The sequence below is a fragment of the Schistocerca piceifrons genome, chromosome 1, assembly GCF_021461385.2.
Source record: "Schistocerca piceifrons isolate TAMUIC-IGC-003096 chromosome 1, iqSchPice1.1, whole genome shotgun sequence".
In the NCBI taxonomy this organism is placed as follows: Eukaryota; Metazoa; Arthropoda; class Insecta; order Orthoptera; family Acrididae; genus Schistocerca; species Schistocerca piceifrons.
Window position 1 is genome coordinate 494029118 of NC_060138.1, and position 17616 is coordinate 494046733.

The window sequence follows — 17616 nt, forward strand, 5'->3', positions numbered from 1 at the left end:
ATCGAGCTTGTGTGAAGACTGTCGCCAAGACGACACCTTAGAACATCGTTTCGTGTGCCTGAGGTCACGGTCGGCTTGGAACATTGCCGTCAGGATGCTCGCACTTATCAACCGGACCAGCGCTGCCGCCTTTTCTGCGGACACGGCATTGATCCCGGACTTCAACCCATATCCGCATACGAAGCGTGCCGCCACTGCGTGGATCGTGGCTCACACTGTGTTCGCCCTCCTGCAATTGCGACTTACGGACGACTATGCCTATCTGGTTTATTTGTCCACGCAACATGACCTCACTAAAACCAGGAAAGACTATGACAAAATCTTTGCCAATTTTCTGCACATTGCACTCGCATTTGCCCACGACAAACTGTTGTAAGCAACACTTCACTGCTGCGACTTTTCTTTACTTCTGTGTTTTGCATTGTCTCCGGGCCCGGATACATAGTTAATGCAAATTGAATACTACAGGAACAGTGAATCATTCAACAAGTACGATGCTTACGCTTGTGCCGGACTGCAACGTGGAAACGACGACGAAAAGTTTAACACAGTTTTATCCTGTGTTCGTGTGTGTTTGTGTTTCGTTGTGGTTTAGTGATTTCTTTATGTTTTATTTATTTTTTTTTTTTACACCGTCTGGTTCCTCCGTCATCGGCGTACATTCAAGGATGCGTTACGCACCGCGCTGCCACGGAGATTGTTTGGTTTTGAAGAAAAGAGGATTTTTTACTTTCTTTTTCTTACGTCGGCGAGGATTGTGTTTTCCTTCTCGTTTTCCGCCGGACAGTTTTCGGAAAGTTCGGGAGTCTACTCATTCCTTTGACATGTGTGGATACTTTTAAATTTTTGTGACTTTTTTCATTACTTATTTTAATGGCCGCTCCGAAGCATTTTGAACAACAAATCATGGGACGTGTGAAGGGTGTTCCTTCCCTGTGACTGAGAGGACTAACTCAGGCAGTTTTGATTTTTTATTCTTTTTTTCAATTTTATTCTTTCCTTTACTGAATTTAGGTGGACAGCGCCTCATGCGCTGTTATTATTTCATTTTTTATTTTAAGGCGTGTAGGCGCAAAGCTACTGCTTGCTGTCATTATAGGCCTGCACTTTAACTTCAAGAGGTTTTAGTTTTCCTTCGATGCTTCGTTCGCAGTGAACAGCCACAAGAAACTTTCCCCAAAGCAATCCAGTATCTCCGATTTCATCCCTTCATCTTGAATACCAACGTCTTCCAAGGAACCATACCGAGAAGTTTACGGTTTTCAACTGAATGGACAGTGCACCAATTCGTCTTTTCTGTTTGCAAGCAGCACCGTTTTCTTTTATAGCTGAAGAAGCTCGCCAAAAAAAAAAAAAAAAAAAAAAAGTTGCCACTTTTTACGTCTCATTTTTGTGCCGTTGCGGTGTGTTCTCGTGGGGTAGGACGCAGCTCTTGTGACGCGCGTGTTGTGTAGGTAGCGTGGCCGAGCGGTCTAAGGCGCTGGTTTCAGGCACCATTCTCTTCGGAGGCGTGGGTTCCAATCCCACTCCTGCCAAACGTGTAATGTTTCCTGTGTCGAAGGCAGGTGCACTCATTGCCCGCAAAGGAAACAGCACAACAAGGCGTGAGCGTCTGCTTGGTGAATTGCCGTAGAACAGTGCGTGGTGCAACGACAGGATTTGTAGGCACCTTTTGCTCTCATCATTGCTGGCGTCCGTCTCCCCGAAATGCGTCCGGGGCACGCCGTTCTATAACGCGAGAGAGCGGATTTTTTACAGTTGTCGTCAGTTAACCGTGGGTGGCTGCTGCGTTCGCTAGAAAGAGCACTGTCGTCGTTATCCGGTGTGGTCTAGTGGCTAGGATACCTGGCTCTCACCCAGGAGGCCCGGGTTCGATTACCGGAATCGCGCGTTTTTGTTGCTCCTCTTATGCGACTTGTCTCGACTTTGCTCGACTGACGCTACGCTGACCCGTGCAGAAAGCTACGTTAAGTATGATTCACGGCAACACCTGACGGCGAGAGAGATGAAGCGTCTATCCACTTGCTATCCAGCCACATACCTGTAGTCAAGAGGCTTGGGGGACTGCAAGACATTGCCACGGAGGTGAATGCAGCTAACCACTGTAGTTAGTGTCCTGACAGCGCAGGCACGTTCATTTGCTCGTACACATGTGATGGAGACCGTGTCTCACACTGCTGTGGCGTACACCTTGGCCTAGGCTCTGCTGTGTATCGCCACTTGCATTACAGGCAGCTGCTTTCGCGGGCGCGTCCGTGGCCGTGATCGTCTAGTGGTTAGGACATTGCGTTGTGGCCGCAATAACCCAGGTTCGAATCCTGGTCACGGCAATTTTGAAAGTTTTGCCTTGCTGCCGTTGCAATGACGAGTACTCGAAATGACAGTACTCTCTTGATTTTTTCACTCGTGTTCCGCAGGCCGCAGTTTGCCCTACCACTTCATCCCCAACACGTAATGTCGCCTCCTAGAGCGCAGACGTCCGCTGCTCTCTGTAGTCGAAAAGGGCAGTTGTTTGAAGTGCGATGGATGAGCAGCCAGTCCCAGCAGAACCGGAAGCTGTGGCGTGCACTGTTTGTACAAATGCTAGGAACACTGGCGCACCAAGCAGCGCATGTAGCGTGGCCGAGCGCTTTAAGGCGCTGGTTTAAGGCACCAGACTCTCTGTAGGCGCGGTTTCGAATCCCGTAGCTGCAGGGGGCTTTGCTGTGATCGCGTTAAGCTGCCGCTTTTTCTTCAAGTGTAACCTCCTTGAGCTCACATATGTTTGATACATGGAGCATTCTAGCTCCGCCTGACAGTTACAGCTACGATACTTTAGTGGTTACGGAAAGCCCAGGTTCGAAACCTGGTCACGGCACGAAAACGTCTCTTGACGCTGTCTCCTTAACTGCGACAGCTACAGACAAGTGGCGTCGCTACCATACGGCGGGCACGGCTTTTTCTTGCTGTGGATGGCCTAAAGAGACGCTTCCAGTGGGAGAGCAGTGGAAATACATGGCACGGCGATTGCCAAGATACTTCCATTTCGAAGTGATCTTTGTAGTACAAACGAAACGTTTTGCGGCTGCTGCTCCAACGGTAACGTGGCCGAGCGGTCTAAGGCGCTGGTTTTAGGCACCAGTCTCTTCGGAGGCGTGGGTTCGAATCCCACCGTTGCCACTTTTTACGTCTCATTTTTGTGCCGTTGCGGTGTGTTCTCGTGGGGTAGGACGCAGCTCTTGTGACGCGCGTGTTGTGTAGGTAGCGTGGCCGAGCGGTCTAAGGCGCTGGTTTCAGGCACCATTCTCTTCGGAGGCGTGGGTTCCAATCCCACTCCTGCCAAACGTGTAATGTTTCCTGTGTCGAAGGCAGGTGCACTCATTGCCCGCAAAGGAAACAGCACAACAAGGCGTGAGCGTCTGCTTGGTGAATTGCCGTAGAACAGTGCGTGGTGCAACGACAGGATTTGTAGGCACCTTTTGCTCTCATCATTGCTGGCGTCCGTCTCCCCGAAATGCGTCCGGGGCACGCCGTTCTATAACGCGAGAGAGCGGATTTTTTACAGTTGTCGTCAGTTAACCGTGGGTGGCTGCTGCGTTCGCTGGAAAGAGCACTGCCGTCGTTATCCGGTGTGGTCTAGTGGCTAGGATACCTGGCTCTCACCCAGGAGGCCCGGGTTCGATTCCCGGTACCGGAATCGCGCGTTTTTGTTGCTCCTCTTATGCGACTTGTCTCGACTTTGCTCGACTGACGCGTGCAGAAAGCTACGTTAAGTATGATTCACGGCAACACCTGACGGCGAGAGAGATGAAGCGTCTATCCACTTGTTATCCAGCCACATACCTGTAGTCAAGAGGCTTGGGGGACTGCAAGACATTGCCACGGAGGTGAATGCAGCTAACCACTGTAGTTAGTGTCCTGACAGCGCAGGCACGTTCATTTGCTCGTATACATGTGATGGAGACCGTGTCTCACACTGCTGTGGCGTACACCTTGGCCTAGGCTCTGCTGTGTATCGCCACTTGCATTACAGGCAGCTGCTTTCGCGGGCGCGTCCGTGGCCGTGATCGTCTAGTGGTTAGGACATTGCGTTGTGGCCGCAATAACCCAGGTTCGAATCCTGGTCACGGCAATTTTGAAAGTTTTGCCTTGCTGCCGTTGCAATGACGAGTACTCGAAATGACAGTACTCTCTTGATTTTTTCACTCGTGTTCCGCAGGCCGCAGTTTGCCCTACCACTTCATCCCCAACACGTAATGTCTCCTCCTAGAGCGCAGACGTCCGCTGCTCTCTGTAGTCGAAAAGGGCAGTTGTTTGAAGTGCGATGGATGAGCAGCCAGTCCCAGCAGAACCGGAAGCTGTGGCGTGCACTGTTTGTACAAATGCTAGGAACACTGGCGCACCAAGCAGCGCATGTAGCGTGGCCGAGCGCTTTAAGGTGCTGGTTTAAGGCACCAGACTCTCTGTAGGCGCGGTTTCGAATCCCGTAGCTGCCGGGGGCTTTGCTGTGATCGCGTTAAGCTGCCGCTTTTTCTTCAAGTGTAACCTCCTTGAGCTCACATATGTTTGATACATGGAGCATTCTAGCTCCGCCTGACAGTTACAGCTACGATACTTTAGTGGTTACGGAAAGCCCAGGTTCGAAACCTGGTCACGGCACGAAAACGTCTCTTGACGCTGTCTCCTTAACTGCGACAGCTACAGACAAGTGGCGTCGCTACCATACGGCGGGCACGGCTTTTTCTTGCTGTGGATGGCCTAAAGAGACGCTTCCAGTGGGAGAGCAGTGGAAATACATGGCACGGCGATTGCCAAGATACTTCCATTTCGAAGTGATCTTTGTAGTACAAACGAAACGTTTTGCGGCTGCTGCTCCAACGGTAACGTGGCCGAGCGGTCTAAGGCGCTGGTTTTAGGCACCAGTCTCTTCGGAGTCGTGGGCCCGACCACATCGCGCGCTCGCTCCGGCGTGTCGGGCGGTGTTTACGTGTGCTTCGCGGTCGGCGGCGGTTCATCGCGGTGACTGTTTCTTCGCTGCACTAGTCAGCTGAACTGTAAGTTAACATGGATTCCGAAGACCGAGAAAATAATATCCAATGCGAGTTTGATAGAAACGTAACCCGACCGTCTGCTTTTGAAATTCATTCGTGGATGAAAAATGACTTGAAAATTCCTGAAAGTGATGTGTTAGGCTTGCAATTAGACGCGTTCCTGAACTCTTTGTTTGTAAAATTGAAATGTCCGGAATTGTGCGATGCCCTTGTCAGTGAAAACGGTGGCGTACGTAAATTCAAACACTCTGATGGGACAATTAGCAATGTGACTCTGTCGAATGCTGGATATGGTATTCGAAATGTTCGGGTATTCAATCTGCCGTTTGAGACTAGGAATGAGACAATAGCTCGTAGCCTTATGCCTTATGGCACAGTTTTGTCGATTACGAAGGAAAAGTGGTCGTCCGCTTACATATATCAGGTTGAGAACGGTATCCGTAGTGTCAAGATGATTGTGAGGAAGCACGTTCCCTCGTTTTTGGTTATGGCCGGCCACCGAGCTTTTATTTCGTATAGTGGTCAGCCGCAAACGTGTTCCTATTGCAATGCCACCGACCATTTTCGGCAAAATTGTCCTCGGCGTAGGCGCCCTGTGCAGCTACCGCCCCGTGGGCAAGATGACGACGCGTCGTACGCGGCCGTGTTGTTAGGTGTTCCCCGTTCACCGGCACGTTCCGCAGAAACGGCAACGCCTTTAGTTGATGCGGTCGCGATGGATGTCGATGCCACTGCAACCGGACTTGATTCTGTTCAAAACATGTCCGTTTCTTCTCAGTCAGTTCCCGTAGCTACTGTATTGCTTCCGCCTCCGGCTGGGCCAGTAGTTCCGGAGCGGACCGGATCAGAACCCGTTCAGGTGGTTACCCCCCCTGTTGCTGTTGTGGATTCGTCACCTTCTACTTCCGTGCTTCAGGGTGTTCCGGACGCGGCTCCTGCCTCACAGGAACCAAAGCCAAGGCGTGAAAGTGTTTCGGAGAGGCGTGGCAATACTGACCGCTTCCGCAGTGCCAGTAGTTCGCGGATTTTAGACACACGGTCTTTTTCTCGCGGAGAACGCAGCCCGTCTCCGGAATGGAAGCAGGTTCCCCGTCCGAAGTCAAAACAAAAACAAAAATCTGTGCAAAAGCCGGCGCACAAGCCCTTGCCCCGCCCCGTAGTCGAATCACGGCCGTTGGTTGCGACGGGGCGTCGTCCACAGCGTCCTGTGGCGAGCAGTCAGCCGGCGCCTACGACAAGTGTGTCGGCAGACAGGCGGGAACAGGTTGTCCAGCAGTTAAAGGAAATGTTGCACCACTCTGATGTAAATCTAGCAATGGACACTACGACGTCTCAGGCAACGAACCCGGCACAACTTTCGGTTAAGCGTAAGGCGGAAGACACCCCCCAGCGCCGCACGCGTCCCCCTTCACAGGATTCCGCGTCCGCACCTCCCACACAAGAACCGCCTACTTCAGCTGCACCGTTTGAACGTTGTGACTGGGCGGACGATATGGAGGAGGAGGGTGGGTCCACTCCTGTCGTCTAATTTGTTTTCTTTGTTTTTCCCTGTTGTTTATGGTAGCAAGCCCTCCATCAGTTGTGGCTACTATTAATCTTAATAAGTTGGAGTCGCCTGTGAAGTTTGCAAGTTTTGTGGGTTTTATAAATTACATTGCTGCTGATGTAGTGTTTTTGCAGGAGGTTGTGATAGATATACTTCACTCCATTCCGGGCTATCAAGTGCTCTTGAACTTTGATATCGAGTGTAATTGTGGTACTGCCATTTTAATTCGTGTTGGTCATGATTATAGTAATGTCGCTACAATTCCTAACGGTCGTGGTGTAGCCTGCACGATCAACAACGTACGATATATTAACGTGTACGCCCCTTCTGGTGCCGACGGGCAGCCACGTCGCCGTGTGTTTTATAGCAGTGACATTTGTCACCTTTTACAGGGCCCCCACCTGCCCGTAGTCATGGGCGGCGATTTTAATTGCGTGCTGGACGATAGAGATCAGGAGCCACGGCCTTATAAATGCCTAGAATTACAGACGCTCGTTACTGAGATGAATTTAATTGACTCGTGGTGTTATTTACACCCGCGGGACGTGGGCTTTACTTTCTTTTATCCCACGGGAAGGAGTCGGCTCGATAGGATTTATGTTTCTCGTGATAAACAGCACTGTCTTACGGACTCCTCTGTTCACCCCGTGATTTTTTCCGATCATTGTGCGTATGTCTGCCGCTTTCATTCTCTATTGGCGGGTAAACCCCGCGCCAGTCGATTATGGAAGTTTAATGTGCGACATCTCTCACACCCACATTTTGCGCCGGTTATCGTGCGTGTGTGGCAGAGGGTGCTAAAATATCGCGGTCTATATGCCTCCACTTTGTCTTGGTGGGTCGAATTTGTTAAGCCGGCATTACGCAAGGCCATCCTGGAGTTCGGTCAGGATGTTGCTCACTGGGAGCGTTCTACATTGCACTTTTACGAGAGCTGTTTAAATGATGCCATCCACCTGCACACAACTAATCCCGCTCTTCGGATGGCGACAATTCGGCGTATCAAACTCCGTCTTCTGGATTTGAAAAGGGAATCGTTACGCGGATCTGTCGTACGGAGCCGAGCCCCCGGGGCGCTTGCTGATGAAGCGCCTTCCGTGTTTCATCAGCTGCGCGAACGCCGGCGCGCGAAGCGACGTTACGTCACAGAGCTGGAATCAGCTGACGGTGCGCGGCTTAATAGCCAGGCGGCAATTCTTGCCGAGGCCCACCGTCACTTCATCGAACTTTTCCGTGAGAAATACACTGATACTGCCGCGATTTCAGAGCTTCTCCACGACGTTCCGTACGTCTTATCCGTAGCGGATCGCCGTCGCCTCACAGAAAACTTTACTGTGGACGAAGTGAGTGATGTCCTAAAACTGTGTTCCCAGAATAAATCACCGGGCGCTGATGGGTTGCCACCGGAATTTTATTTGCATTTTTGGCACTTGTTTGGCTCGGCCCTGACTGATGTTTTTAATGAAATTTTAAATGGTGTGGATGTTCCTGCGTCCTTCCTGGAAGGGATTGTGGTCTTGGCTCCTAAGGTTCCAGTCGCCAGGAAACTGTGCAATCTTAGACCCATCACCCTTCTTAATGGTGACTACAAACTCTTCACCAAATGTGTCTCCTCACGCTTGAAGCTGGTCATGAAAAAACTGATTAGTCCCTTTCAATACTGTGCAGTGCCTCAACGCACTCTCTATGGTGCTGTGTCCACATACCGAGATGCCATTGCCTATGCTTCGACGAATAGGATTCCTTTTGGCATTTTATCCATCGATTTTGCAATGGCTTTTGACAGAGTTAGCCACCTATATCTCCGGCGAGTGCTCCAGAAGTTTGGTTTCGGTGTAAAGTATATAACTATGATTTTTAACCTTTTCCAAAATTCCACCTCACGGATTAGTATCAATGGATTTTTGTCGGAACCTGTTCCGCTCTGCTGTTCAGTCCAACAAGGGTGCCCTCTGTCAATGGCGCTTTACGCAATCTCCTTAGATCCTTTGTTGCGTAAGTTGCACAGTGTTTGTAGGGGAATCCGTATTGGGGATGAGAAGCACGTTTGTCGCGCCTATGCTGACGACCTTGGCCTCTTGGTGTCCTCGGCTACCGATTTTGATACAATACGCGCTGTTCTTACACAGTATGAACGTGCATCCGGTGCGAGCATCAATACCCGTAAGACGGTTTTTCTGCCTATTTATGCAGCGACACGTGGCTTCAAACGCCCATGGTTTACAGTGAAGCAGGAACACAAGATTTTGGGTGTTCGCTTTCAAGCCAATCTGTTACAGACTGCGTCCTACAACTGGCGTATTGTCTTAAATGGCATACGAGCTATGGCTAGCCTGTCCGCTACTCGCACCCTTGCATTAACACAGCGGGTGATTTTAATAAATGTTTTCTTGCTCAGCAAAGCCTGGTACCTCGCACAATTATTTCAGGTACCCAAGAATTTGGGCAGAGCCATAACACAGGCAGTCTATTGGCTACTGTGGCGGGGACATATTTTCAAGGTGTCTTACGAAACATGTACTTTACCGCGCGAACAGGGTGGGCTCGGGCTCATTCATTTTGCTATGAAAGCCGCAGCGTTGCTCCTTCATCGGACGAGCGTCACTATTGAACAGGATCCGTCGAGCCCCACAGCTGTTCTGTTCGCTATTCATCGTCCACTTTCTGACGTAGCACCTCTAGACCCGACTACAATACCGTTTCAGCTGCGTTATGTTCGAGAATACTACATTCAAAAAAGTTATCTCGCCGCCGACGTACTCGACCCTCGCACACGGACTGTGAAACGTGTCTACCAGGGACTTAGAGGACGGCCAGTCGGTAATAAGATGGAGGCGCGCTACCCGCGATCTGCGTGGAGGACGGTGTGGGCTCATGTTCACGCTCCCTTCCTGTCAGCGGACGTCAGCAGCTTTTGGTACCAAGTGGTTAACCGAATTCTGCCCACCAACGAAAAGCTGCGCCGCATTCACTTATCTCCATCGAGCTTGTGTGAAGACTGTCGCCAAGACGACACCTTAGAACATCGTTTCGTGTGCCTGAGGTCACGGTCGGCTTGGAACATTGCCGTCAGGATGCTCGCACTTATCAACCGGACCAGCGCTGCCGCCTTTTCTGCGGACACGGCATTGATCCCGGACTTCAACCCATATCCGCATACGAAGCGTGCCGCCACTGCGTGGATCGTGGCTCACACTGTGTTCGCCCTCCTGCAATTGCGACTTACGGACGACTATGCCTATCTGGTTTATTTGTCCACGCAACATGACCTCACTAAAACCAGGAAAGACTATGACAAAATCTTTGCCAATTTTCTGCACATTGCACTCGCATTTGCCCACGACAAACTGTTGTAAGCAACACTTCACTGCTGCGACTTTTCTTTACTTCTGTGTTTTGCATTGTCTCCGGGCCCGGATACATAGTTAATGCAAATTGAATACTACAGGAACAGTGAATCATTCAACAAGTACGATGCTTACGCTTGTGCCGGACTGCAACGTGGAAACGACGACGAAAAGTTTAACACAGTTTTATCCTGTGTTCGTGTGTGTTTGTGTTTCGTTGTGGTTTAGTGATTTCTTTATGTTTTATTTATTTTTTTTTTTTTACACCGTCTGGTTCCTCCGTCATCGGCGTACATTCAAGGATGCGTTACGCACCGCGCTGCCACGGAGATTGTTTGGTTTTGAAGAAAAGAGGATTTTTTACTTTCTTTTTCTTACGTCGGCGAGGATTGTGTTTTCCTTCTCGTTTTCCGCCGGACAGTTTTCGGAAAGTTCGGGAGTCTACTCATTCCTTTGACATGTGTGGATACTTTTAAATTTTTGTGACTTTTTTCATTACTTATTTTAATGGCCGCTCCGAAGCATTTTGAACAACAAATCATGGGACGTGTGAAGGGTGTTCCTTCCCTGTGACTGAGAGGACTAACTCAGGCAGTTTTGATTTTTTATTCTTTTTTTCAATTTTATTCTTTCCTTTACTGAATTTAGGTGGACAGCGCCTCATGCGCTGTTATTATTTCATTTTTTATTTTAAGGCGTGTAGGCGCAAAGCTACTGCTTGCTGTCATTATAGGCCTGCACTTTAACTTCAAGAGGTTTTAGTTTTCCTTCGATGCTTCGTTCGCAGTGAACAGCCACAAGAAACTTTCCCCAAAGCAATCCAGTATCTCCGATTTCATCCCTTCATCTTGAATACCAACGTCTTCCAAGGAACCATACCGAGAAGTTTACGGTTTTCAACTGAATGGACAGTGCACCAATTCGTCTTTTCTGTTTGCAAGCAGCACCGTTTTCTTTTATAGCTGAAGAAGCTCGCCAAAAAAAAAAAAAAAAAAAAAAAAAGTTGCCACTTTTTACGTCTCATTTTTGTGCCGTTGCGGTGTGTTCTCGTGGGGTAGGACGCAGCTCTTGTGACGCGCGTGTTGTGTAGGTAGCGTGGCCGAGCGGTCTAAGGCGCTGGTTTCAGGCACCATTCTCTTCGGAGGCGTGGGTTCCAATCCCACTCCTGCCAAACGTGTAATGTTTCCTGTGTCGAAGGCAGGTGCACTCATTGCCCGCAAAGGAAACAGCACAACAAGGCGTGAGCGTCTGCTTGGTGAATTGCCGTAGAACAGTGCGTGGTGCAACGACAGGATTTGTAGGCACCTTTTGCTCTCATCATTGCTGGCGTCCGTCTCCCCGAAATGCGTCCGGGGCACGCCGTTCTATAACGCGAGAGAGCGGATTTTTTACAGTTGTCATCAGTTAACCGTGGGTGGCTGCTGCGTTCGCTGGAAAGAGCACTGCCGTCGTTATCCGGTGTGGTCTAGTGGCTAGGATACCTGGCTCTCACCCAGGAGGCCCGGGTTCGATTCCCGGTACCGGAATCGCGCGTTTTTGTTGCTCCTCTTATGCGACTTGTCTCGACTTTGCTCGACTGACGCGTGCAGAAAGCTACGTTAAGTATGATTCACGGCAACACCTGACGGCGAGAGAGATGAAGCGTCTATCCACTTGTTATCCAGCCACATACCTGTAGTCAAGAGGCTTGGGGGACTGCAAGACATTGCCACGGAGGTGAATGCAGCTAACCACTGTAGTTAGTGTCCTGACAGCGCAGGCACGTTCATTTGCTCGTATACATGTGATGGAGACCGTGTCTCACACTGCTGTGGCGTACACCTTGGCCTAGGCTCTGCTGTGTATCGCCACTTGCATTACAGGCAGCTGCTTTCGCGGGCGCGTCCGTGGCCGTGATCGTCTAGTGGTTAGGACATTGCGTTGTGGCCGCAATAACCCAGGTTCGAATCCTGGTCACGGCAATTTTGAAAGTTTTGCCTTGCTGCCGTTGCAATGACGAGTACTCGAAATGACAGTACTCTCTTGATTTTTTCACTCGTGTTCCGCAGGCCGCAGTTTGCCCTACCACTTCATCCCCAACACGTAATGTCTCCTCCTAGAGCGCAGACGTCCGCTGCTCTCTGTAGTCGAAAAGGGCAGTTGTTTGAAGTGCGATGGATGAGCAGCCAGTCCCAGCAGAACCGGAAGCTGTGGCGTGCACTGTTTGTACAAATGCTAGGAACACTGGCGCACCAAGCAGCGCATGTAGCGTGGCCGAGCGCTTTAAGGTGCTGGTTTAAGGCACCAGACTCTCTGTAGGCGCGGTTTCGAATCCCGTAGCTGCCGGGGGCTTTGCTGTGATCGCGTTAAGCTGCCGCTTTTTCTTCAAGTGTAACCTCCTTGAGCTCACATATGTTTGATACATGGAGCATTCTAGCTCCGCCTGACAGTTACAGCTACGATACTTTAGTGGTTACGGAAAGCCCAGGTTCGAAACCTGGTCACGGCACGAAAACGTCTCTTGACGCTGTCTCCTTAACTGCGACAGCTACAGACAAGTGGCGTCGCTACCATACGGCGGGCACGGCTTTTTCTTGCTGTGGATGGCCTAAAGAGACGCTTCCAGTGGGAGAGCAGTGGAAATACATGGCACGGCGATTGCCAAGATACTTCCATTTCGAAGTGATCTTTGTAGTACAAACGAAACGTTTTGCGGCTGCTGCTCCAACGGTAACGTGGCCGAGCGGTCTAAGGCGCTGGTTTTAGGCACCAGTCTCTTCGGAGTCGTGGGCCCGACCACATCGCGCGCTCGCTCCGGCGTGTCGGGCGGTGTTTACGTGTGCTTCGCGGTCGGCGGCGGTTCATCGCGGTGACTGTTTCTTCGCTGCACTAGTCAGCTGAACTGTAAGTTAACATGGATTCCGAAGACCGAGAAAATAATATCCAATGCGAGTTTGATAGAAACGTAACCCGACCGTCTGCTTTTGAAATTCATTCGTGGATGAAAAATGACTTGAAAATTCCTGAAAGTGATGTGTTAGGCTTGCAATTAGACGCGTTCCTGAACTCTTTGTTTGTAAAATTGAAATGTCCGGAATTGTGCGATGCCCTTGTCAGTGAAAACGGTGGCGTACGTAAATTCAAACACTCTGATGGGACAATTAGCAATGTGACTCTGTCGAATGCTGGATATGGTATTCGAAATGTTCGGGTATTCAATCTGCCGTTTGAGACTAGGAATGAGACAATAGCTCGTAGCCTTATGCCTTATGGCACAGTTTTGTCGATTACGAAGGAAAAGTGGTCGTCCGCTTACATATATCAGGTTGAGAACGGTATCCGTAGTGTCAAGATGATTGTGAGGAAGCACGTTCCCTCGTTTTTGGTTATGGCCGGCCACCGAGCTTTTATTTCGTATAGTGGTCAGCCGCAAACGTGTTCCTATTGCAATGCCACCGACCATTTTCGGCAAAATTGTCCTCGGCGTAGGCGCCCTGTGCAGCTACCGCCCCGTGGGCAAGATGACGACGCGTCGTACGCGGCCGTGTTGTTAGGTGTTCCCCGTTCACCGGCACGTTCCGCAGAAACGGCAACGCCTTTAGTTGATGCGGTCGCGATGGATGTCGATGCCACTGCAACCGGACTTGATTCTGTTCAAAACATGTCCGTTTCTTCTCAGTCAGTTCCCGTAGCTACTGTATTGCTTCCGCCTCCGGCTGGGCCAGTAGTTCCGGAGCGGACCGGATCAGAACCCGTTCAGGTGGTTACCCCCCCTGTTGCTGTTGTGGATTCGTCACCTTCTACTTCCGTGCTTCAGGGTGTTCCGGACGCGGCTCCTGCCTCACAGGAACCAAAGCCAAGGCGTGAAAGTGTTTCGGAGAGGCGTGGCAATACTGACCGCTTCCGCAGTGCCAGTAGTTCGCGGATTTTAGACACACGGTCTTTTTCTCGCGGAGAACGCAGCCCGTCTCCGGAATGGAAGCAGGTTCCCCGTCCGAAGTCAAAACAAAAACAAAAATCTGTGCAAAAGCCGGCGCACAAGCCCTTGCCCCGCCCCGTAGTCGAATCACGGCCGTTGGTTGCGACGGGGCGTCGTCCACAGCGTCCTGTGGCGAGCAGTCAGCCGGCGCCTACGACAAGTGTGTCGGCAGACAGGCGGGAACAGGTTGTCCAGCAGTTAAAGGAAATGTTGCACCACTCTGATGTAAATCTAGCAATGGACACTACGACGTCTCAGGCAACGAACCCGGCACAACTTTCGGTTAAGCGTAAGGCGGAAGACACCCCCCAGCGCCGCACGCGTCCCCCTTCACAGGATTCCGCGTCCGCACCTCCCACACAAGAACCGCCTACTTCAGCTGCACCGTTTGAACGTTGTGACTGGGCGGACGATATGGAGGAGGAGGGTGGGTCCACTCCTGTCGTCTAATTTGTTTTCTTTGTTTTTCCCTGTTGTTTATGGTAGCAAGCCCTCCATCAGTTGTGGCTACTATTAATCTTAATAAGTTGGAGTCGCCTGTGAAGTTTGCAAGTTTTGTGGGTTTTATAAATTACATTGCTGCTGATGTAGTGTTTTTGCAGGAGGTTGTGATAGATATACTTCACTCCATTCCGGGCTATCAAGTGCTCTTGAACTTTGATATCGAGTGTAATTGTGGTACTGCCATTTTAATTCGTGTTGGTCATGATTATAGTAATGTCGCTACAATTCCTAACGGTCGTGGTGTAGCCTGCACGATCAACAACGTACGATATATTAACGTGTACGCCCCTTCTGGTGCCGACGGGCAGCCACGTCGCCGTGTGTTTTATAGCAGTGACATTTGTCACCTTTTACAGGGCCCCCACCTGCCCGTAGTCATGGGCGGCGATTTTAATTGCGTGCTGGACGATAGAGATCAGGAGCCACGGCCTTATAAATGCCTAGAATTACAGACGCTCGTTACTGAGATGAATTTAATTGACTCGTGGTGTTATTTACACCCGCGGGACGTGGGCTTTACTTTCTTTTATCCCACGGGAAGGAGTCGGCTCGATAGGATTTATGTTTCTCGTGATAAACAGCACTGTCTTACGGACTCCTCTGTTCACCCCGTGATTTTTTCCGATCATTGTGCGTATGTCTGCCGCTTTCATTCTCTATTGGCGGGTAAACCCCGCGCCAGTCGATTATGGAAGTTTAATGTGCGACATCTCTCACACCCACATTTTGCGCCGGTTATCGTGCGTGTGTGGCAGAGGGTGCTAAAATATCGCGGTCTATATGCCTCCACTTTGTCTTGGTGGGTCGAATTTGTTAAGCCGGCATTACGCAAGGCCATCCTGGAGTTCGGTCAGGATGTTGCTCACTGGGAGCGTTCTACATTGCACTTTTACGAGAGCTGTTTAAATGATGCCATCCACCTGCACACAACTAATCCCGCTCTTCGGATGGCGACAATTCGGCGTATCAAACTCCGTCTTCTGGATTTGAAAAGGGAATCGTTACGCGGATCTGTCGTACGGAGCCGAGCCCCCGGGGCGCTTGCTGATGAAGCGCCTTCCGTGTTTCATCAGCTGCGCGAACGCCGGCGCGCGAAGCGACGTTACGTCACAGAGCTGGAATCAGCTGACGGTGCGCGGCTTAATAGCCAGGCGGCAATTCTTGCCGAGGCCCACCGTCACTTCATCGAACTTTTCCGTGAGAAATACACTGATACTGCCGCGATTTCAGAGCTTCTCCACGACGTTCCGTACGTCTTATCCGTAGCGGATCGCCGTCGCCTCACAGAAAACTTTACTGTGGACGAAGTGAGTGATGTCCTAAAACTGTGTTCCCAGAATAAATCACCGGGCGCTGATGGGTTGCCACCGGAATTTTATTTGCATTTTTGGCACTTGTTTGGCTCGGCCCTGACTGATGTTTTTAATGAAATTTTAAATGGTGTGGATGTTCCTGCGTCCTTCCTGGAAGGGATTGTGGTCTTGGCTCCTAAGGTTCCAGTCGCCAGGAAACTGTGCAATCTTAGACCCATCACCCTTCTTAATGGTGACTACAAACTCTTCACCAAATGTGTCTCCTCACGCTTGAAGCTGGTCATGAAAAAACTGATTAGTCCCTTTCAATACTGTGCAGTGCCTCAACGCACTCTCTATGGTGCTGTGTCCACATACCGAGATGCCATTGCCTATGCTTCGACGAATAGGATTCCTTTTGGCATTTTATCCATCGATTTTGCAATGGCTTTTGACAGAGTTAGCCACCTATATCTCCGGCGAGTGCTCCAGAAGTTTGGTTTCGGTGTAAAGTATATAACTATGATTTTTAACCTTTTCCAAAATTCCACCTCACGGATTAGTATCAATGGATTTTTGTCGGAACCTGTTCCGCTCTGCTGTTCAGTCCAACAAGGGTGCCCTCTGTCAATGGCGCTTTACGCAATCTCCTTAGATCCTTTGTTGCGTAAGTTGCACAGTGTTTGTAGGGGAATCCGTATTGGGGATGAGAAGCACGTTTGTCGCGCCTATGCTGACGACCTTGGCCTCTTGGTGTCCTCGGCTACCGATTTTGATACAATACGCGCTGTTCTTACACAGTATGAACGTGCATCCGGTGCGAGCATCAATACCCGTAAGACGGTTTTTCTGCCTATTTATGCAGCGACACGTGGCTTCAAACGCCCATGGTTTACAGTGAAGCAGGAACACAAGATTTTGGGTGTTCGCTTTCAAGCCAATCTGTTACAGACTGCGTCCTACAACTGGCGTATTGTCTTAAATGGCATACGAGCTATGGCTAGCCTGTCCGCTACTCGCACCCTTGCATTAACACAGCGGGTGATTTTAATAAATGTTTTCTTGCTCAGCAAAGCCTGGTACCTCGCACAATTATTTCAGGTACCCAAGAATTTGGGCAGAGCCATAACACAGGCAGTCTATTGGCTACTGTGGCGGGGACATATTTTCAAGGTGTCTTACGAAACATGTACTTTACCGCGCGAACAGGGTGGGCTCGGGCTCATTCATTTTGCTATGAAAGCCGCAGCGTTGCTCCTTCATCGGACGAGCGTCACTATTGAACAGGATCCGTCGAGCCCCACAGCTGTTCTGTTCGCTATTCATCGTCCACTTTCTGACGTAGCACCTCTAGACCCGACTACAATACCGTTTCAGCTGCGTTATGTTCGAGAATACTACATTCAAAAAAGTTATCTCGCCGCCGACGTACTCGACCCTCGCACACGGACTGTGAAACGTGTCTACCAGGGACTTAGAGGACGGCCAGTCGGTAATAAGATGGAGGCGCGCTACCCGCGATCTGCGTGGAGGACGGTGTGGGCTCATGTTCACGCTCCCTTCCTGTCAGCGGACGTCAGCAGCTTTTGGTACCAAGTGGTTAACCGAATTCTGCCCACCAACGAAAAGCTGCGCCGCATTCACTTATCTCCATCGAGCTTGTGTGAAGACTGTCGCCAAGACGACACCTTAGAACATCGTTTCGTGTGCCTGAGGTCACGGTCGGCTTGGAACATTGCCGTCAGGATGCTCGCACTTATCAACCGGACCAGCGCTGCCGCCTTTTCTGCGGACACGGCATTGATCCCGGACTTCAACCCATATCCGCATACGAAGCGTGCCGCCACTGCGTGGATCGTGGCTCACACTGTGTTCGCCCTCCTGCAATTGCGACTTACGGACGACTATGCCTATCTGGTTTATTTGTCCACGCAACATG

At 50.4% G+C, this 17616-nt stretch overlaps 6 non-coding genes across 6 annotated transcripts; all 6 read left to right on the forward strand.

Moving 5' to 3' along the window:
• Nucleotides 1-2258: 2258 nt before the first annotated feature.
• Nucleotides 2259-2330, forward strand: Trnah-gug. Its single transcript has one exon. It is a non-coding gene; the product is annotated as a tRNA-His (tRNA).
• A 747-nt stretch (nucleotides 2331-3077) lies between these two features.
• On the forward strand, nucleotides 3078-3159 carry Trnal-uag. The gene has a single exon. It is a non-coding gene; the product is annotated as a tRNA-Leu (tRNA).
• A 445-nt stretch (nucleotides 3160-3604) lies between these two features.
• On the forward strand, nucleotides 3605-3676 carry Trnae-cuc. The gene has a single exon. It is a non-coding gene; the product is annotated as a tRNA-Glu (tRNA).
• Nucleotides 3677-4039: 363 nt separating this feature from the next.
• On the forward strand, nucleotides 4040-4111 carry Trnah-gug. The gene has a single exon. It is a non-coding gene; the product is annotated as a tRNA-His (tRNA).
• A 7266-nt stretch (nucleotides 4112-11377) lies between these two features.
• Trnae-cuc lies at nucleotides 11378-11449 on the forward strand. Its single transcript has one exon. It is a non-coding gene; the product is annotated as a tRNA-Glu (tRNA).
• Nucleotides 11450-11812: 363 nt separating this feature from the next.
• On the forward strand, nucleotides 11813-11884 carry Trnah-gug. Its single transcript has one exon. It is a non-coding gene; the product is annotated as a tRNA-His (tRNA).
• The last annotated feature ends 5732 nt before the right edge of the window (nucleotides 11885-17616 follow it).